Below are 6000 nucleotides of genomic sequence, written 5' to 3'. Positions count from 1 at the left end.
CATGAGTCTGAGTGAACTCTGGGAGTTGGTGATGGACAGGGAGGCCTGGCGTGCTGCAATTCATGGGGTCGCAAAGAGTCGGACACGACTGAGCGACTGAACTGAACTGAATTGAATTGAAGCAAGCCCCAATCAGAATGTAAGTTCAAGGGATCTTATCACACACAAAAAATCCATTTATTTTCTATTTCATACCGCTTTTACTTCATTTTAGTTTTGCAAAAAACAGTAGAATTTAGTTGGAATAGATTTTCCCTCACAGACATCCTTAAAATCTGTAAAACTACTTATTGGTGGCTGGATAAACTAATTTCATCAATTGTACAACCTATAAACATAATAGCTAAGTGACAAACACTGTTTTTACTGTTGTTAGTTAGCTAGTCTAAGTGAGACAGAGACAGCATCTATTACAACCGAATCTGAACTTTTTAAACTTAAGTTTGCATTAAACTCTAGAGTTGGAATAGGAAAGCCATTTTTTAAAACAAGAATTTCTTGCAAAACGCTAGTTTATTCTCATTACCAATTCTGTCTTCACTTTTAACTCTTAATGTCTTTTTCTTGTGTAACTGCAGTGCCTAAGCCCTCTAGCATACTGCTTAATAAAAGCAGAGACAGCGCACATTATTACGTTTTTCCTTCTGATTTTAAGAGAAGGGAGCCCTTCTCTTAAAATCAGAAAAAAACCTAGAGCCTGTTATACAAAGTGAAGTAAGTCAGAAAGAAACAAATATTGTGTATTAATGCATATATATAGAATCTAGAAAAATCGTACTGATGAACCTATTTGGAGGGAAGGAATGGAGACACAGATGTAGAGAATAGACTTGAGGACACAACGGGGGAAGGAGAGGGTGGGATGAATGGAGGAAGTAGCCAAAGGCATATATATATACACACTATCATGTAAACTAGATAGCTGGTGAGAAGTTGTTATGTAACACAGGGAGCCCAGCCTGGCACTCTATGATGACCTAGAGGGGTGGGGTGATGGGAGCAGGGAGGCTCAAGAGGGAGGGGATATATGTATTATTATGGCTAATTCACATTGTTGAATGACAGAAACCAACACAATATTGTAAAGTAATTTCCCTTCAATTAAAAAATAAATTTAATTAAAAATTAATTAATGATTAAGAAAAGAGACAAGCACTTCTGAAGTTTTACCATTAAATACGATTGCTCAATAGGTCTTTGGTATATTCCCTTTACCAGGTTTAAAGAAATTTCAGATCCCTTTTACAAGTTTACTAAAAGGTCTTTTGTTATTGTTAATTATGAAATATATCAAATGTCTTTAATGTCATCTATTGAAATAATCATGTACTTTTTTATTCCTTGAATCTTCAAGTGTTGAGAATTACACTAATACACATACACGAAAAAATTCTATTCTTTCGCATTTCATTTAGGATATTTTCCTCTGTGTTCACTAAGACAGTAATTTCCCATAAAATTTTTTTTGGTACTGCTCAAGTTCAGTTTTGCTATTAGTCAAAATGAATGCATTAAAATAAGGTTTTTTTTTTTCCCCAAAATAAATTATTTAATATAGGGAATAATCTATACTATGAAGGCATTGTAAAAGTTACCTATAGATTTTCTAAGTCTTTGGTAGGGAAAAGAAAAGAAAAGGAGGATTTTTAATTAGTAATTCAATTTCATTAATGAGTATAAGTTCTTTAGGTGTTCTTGAGTTGATATTGATATTATTTCCAGAAAATTTTATCATTTTCCACATTTTACCTAATTATCACACTTGAGACTTGTCTTAGTAGTCCACAGATTTTCTTTTCAGTCAGTGTAACAAAGCTGAGAGCATAAATTCTAAAGCCAAACATGCAGGGTTTGAGTACTGAATATTGTCTTTGATTTTACCTTTTATAATTTAAGAACTAGCATTTTGATTTGTTGGTCTTTGATACAGTATTTTCATTTCATTAATTTCTCTAGGTTTCCTTTTTTTACTTTCCTTGGGCTGACTGTGCTGTTCTTTTAATTTCTTCAGTTGGTAACTTTATTTTTTAAAATCTATTCTTTCATACTTAAATGTTTTCAAGGCTACAAGTTTACCTCTATCCTTCTAACTGAATTCTACAAGTTTTCATATGTAGTTACATTAATTAACTTGTGTAATGCTCCATTTATAGTGGATCTTTTCCAATGAGTCAGCTCTTCGAATCAGGTGACCAAAGTACTGGAGTTTCAGCTTTATCATCAGTCCTTCCAATGAACACCCAGGACTCATCTCCTTTAGGATGGACTGGTTGGATCTCCATGCAGTCCAAGGTGGTCATGTATGGATGTGAGAGTTGGACTATAAAGAAAGTTGAGTGCAGAAGAATTGATGCTTTTGAACTGTGATAATGGAGAAGACTCTTTAGAGTCCCTTGGACTGCAAGGAAATCCAAGCAGTCCATCTTAAGGGAGATCAGTCCTGGGTGTTCATTGGAAGGACTGATGTTGAAGGTGAAACTCCAATACTTTGGCCACCTGATGTGAAGAGCTGACTCATTGGAAAAGACCCTGATGCTGGCAAAGATTGGGGGCAGGAGGAGAAGGGCACGACAGAGGATGAGATGGTTGGATGGCATCACCAACTTGATGGACATGGGTTTGGGTGGACTCTGTGAGTTGGTGATGGACAGGGAGGCCTGGCGGGCTGCAGTTCATGAAATCGCAAAGACTCGGATAAGACTGAGCGACTGAACTGAACTGACTAGATGGACCTCTGCTGGCAAAGTAATGTCTCCACTTCTTAATGTGCTGTCTAGGTTGGTCATAACTTTCCTTCCAAGGAGTAAGTGTCTTTTAATTTCATGGCTGCAGTCACCATCTGCAGTGATTTTGGAGCCCAGAAAAATAAAGTCTGTCACTGTTTCTCCATCTATTTGCCATGAAGTGATGGGACCGGATGCCATGATCTTAGTTTTCTGAATGTTGAGCTTTAAGCCAACTTTTTCCACTCTCCTCTTTCACTTTCATCAAGACGCTCTTTAGTTCCTCTTCACTTTCTGCCATAAGGGTGGTGTCATCTGCATATCTGAGGTTATTGATATTTCTCCCAGCAGTCTTGATTCCAGCTTGTGCTTCTTCCAGCCCAGTGTTTCTCATGATGTACTCTGCATATAAGTTAAATAAGCAGGGTGACAATATACAGCCTTAAGGTACTCCTTTTCCTATTTGGAACCAGTCTGTTGTTCCATGTCCAGTTATAACTATTTGATCCTGACCTGCATACAGATTTCTCAAGAGGCAGGTCAGGTGGTCTGGTAGTCTCATCTCTTTCAGAATTTTCCACAGTTTTTTGTGATCCACACAGCCAAAGGATTTGGCATAGTCAATAAAGCAGAAATAGGTATTTTTCTGAAACTCTCTTGCTTTTTCGATGATCCAGCGGGTGTTGGCAGTTTGATTTCTGGTTCCTCTGCCTTTTCTAAAACCAGCTTGAACATCTGGAAGTTCACGGTTCACGTATTGCTGAAGCCTGGCTCGGAGAATTTTGAGCATTACTTTACTAGCGTGTGAGATGAGTGCAAATGTGTGGTAGTTTGAGCATTCTTTGGCATTGCCTTTCTTTGGGATTGGAATGAAAACTGACCTTTTCCAGTCCTGTGGCCACTGCTGAGTTTTCCAAATTTGCTGGCATATTGAGTGCAGCACTTTCACAGCATCATCTTTTAGGATCTGAAACAGCTCAACTGGAATTCCATCACCTCCACTAGATTTGTTCATAGTGATGCTTCCTAAGGCCCTCTTGACTTCACATTCCAGGATATCTGGCTCTAGGTGAGTGACCACACCATCGTGATTATCTGGGTTGTGAAGATCTTTTTTGTACAGTTCCTCTGTGTATTCTTGCCACCTCTTCTTGTTATCTTCTGCTTCTGTTAGGTCCATTTCTGTCCTTTATTGAGCCCATCTTATCTCTAATTTTCTGGAAGAGATCTCTAGTCTTTCCCATTCTATTATTTTCCTCTATTTCTTTGTACTCATCACTAAGGAAGGCTTTCTTATCTCTCCTTGCTTTTCTTTGGAACTGTGCATTCAAATGGGTATATCTTTCCTTTTCTCCTTTGCTTTTCTCTTCCATTCTTTTCACAGCTATTTGTAAGGCCTCCTCAGACAGCCATTTTGCTTCTTTGCATTTCTTTTTCTTGGGGATGGTCTTGTTCCATGTCTCCTGTACAGTGTCACAGACCTCCGTCCATAGTTCATCAGGCACTCTGTTGTTTAGATCTAGTCCCTTAAGTCTATTTGTCACTTCCACTCTATAATCATAAGGGATATGATTTAGGTCATACCTGAATGGTCTAGTGGTTTTCCCCACTTTCTTCAATTTATCCTGCTTATCTGTCTTTAATTTAGAAATTCTCTTTAAATACTGCTTTTTCATTATTTACTCCATTCTCTTTTAGCTCAGCTATGTGTTTTAGATATATCCATCAGTAATATTTAGAGCAAAGGGAATATGACAAAGTGAGAATTACTCTGTCACATTAACCATGTCATTAGCATCGATTCTGCCCAAAGTTTTCTAAACATTTCTAAGAATCAACTCTTGAAAACCAAAGTTACATCATGCTGACTAGTATTTTTTGAACCATCTCTTCTACTAAACTCCTCACAATCCTGCCACAGATAATACAGAAGCAAAAGACATAACAGAGATATGGCTAACAAACTTTTCAGAGACTGGGCTAGAATATAGTCTTTCTGAGGTTTTTATTGATCCCATACACCAATCCTGTCCCAAACTTCTAACATATAATGAATATATATATAGCATATACATATTTATAAGATAAAATTCTACCCATTGAACCTTGTGTATTCCACTGACTTCCACTGTGAATTGAGTGATTCCATCTATTCTATTGGCAAACTCTCCTATGCAATCTCCATAGGACAGAACTAAACCAGAGAACTAGAAGAAATTTATATCACCAATGAGTAGACAAATTAAAGCTTGTATCATTTAACACCTGAATGTGCATGCATAACGACCATATCAAAAACTATTCATCTAAAGCATGCACAAAAGTTTTCTTTAAGGTCACAGGACAAAGCCTCTGGACACTTTTATTTCTACTGCATAACTTTCAAAAACTATACCTTTAGCTCATTAACAAGTAATTAGACTCCAGCTGTGCTTGCTTTGTCTCAGACAATTAGTATAGTATTCCTTTTCGATATAATAGATAATGAAAAAAGGAGATTAAGTTATGATTTCAAATTTCATTCTAAACATATAAAAGGCTTCTTTTATTTTGATCTCAGATTATTCAATTTGTCCAATCAGATGCAAAAGGCTCCAAGTTTATCATTGCAATTAGGTCTGCCTTGATCAAATTCATGATTTCTGGTCCCAGATATCCCCTTGTTTCAAACTGTGATCTTGGGCTCTTTTCTCTTAGCATCAATTTTCTAAGTTATAGATTTTTTTGTTTTTCTTTTTCAACGTTTTTAATCAGTTTTTCAAGGTGCAATTTACACATAATGAAAAGCACCCATTTCAAGTTTTGACAGATATATATATACCTGGGTTATCACTAAAATAATCAAGATATAAAACATTTCTACCACCCTGCTTCCCTAAAGCTCTCTGTGCTTCTGTGGCAGGCATACAGTCAATCCACCCTGGCCCCTGGTGATCAATGATCTTTTTATATTCTTGACTGCTTTTGCCTGCTTTTTGCCTGCTTTACAATCTCAGATAAATGCAGGTACATAGTACATATTCTGCCTATCTGACTTCTTCCACTTAACATAAGGTTTTGGAGATTCATCCATGTTACTGCATGTATCAATAGTTGGTTCCTCTCTGTTGCTAAGCAGAATTCCATTGTTTGAACATACCATAACTTGTTTATTTGGTCACCAAAAGATGGGCATTTGGGTTGTTTTCATTTTTTGGCTACCACGAATAAAACTGCTATGAACACTTTAAAATTTTAATGAAAATTCGTTTTCATTTCTCTCAGAATACTACCTTAT

General features: G+C 36.7%; 1 protein-coding gene across 1 annotated transcript in view; it reads right to left on the bottom strand.

Annotated features, from left to right (window-relative positions):
• The window catches only part of FKTN (fukutin), a 54227-nt gene that overhangs the window by 7084 nt on the left and 41143 nt on the right, over positions 1-6000 (bottom strand). The gene's annotated exons all lie outside the window — the stretch shown is intronic.

Source organism: Bison bison, unplaced genomic scaffold (genome assembly GCF_000754665.1).
Source record: "Bison bison bison isolate TAMUID 2011002044 unplaced genomic scaffold, Bison_UMD1.0 scf7180017864183, whole genome shotgun sequence".
NCBI classification, from domain to species: domain Eukaryota; kingdom Metazoa; phylum Chordata; class Mammalia; order Artiodactyla; family Bovidae; genus Bison; species Bison bison.
The sequence above is the reverse complement of the archived record's forward strand: the minus strand, read 5'-3'. Positions and strand labels throughout refer to the sequence as shown.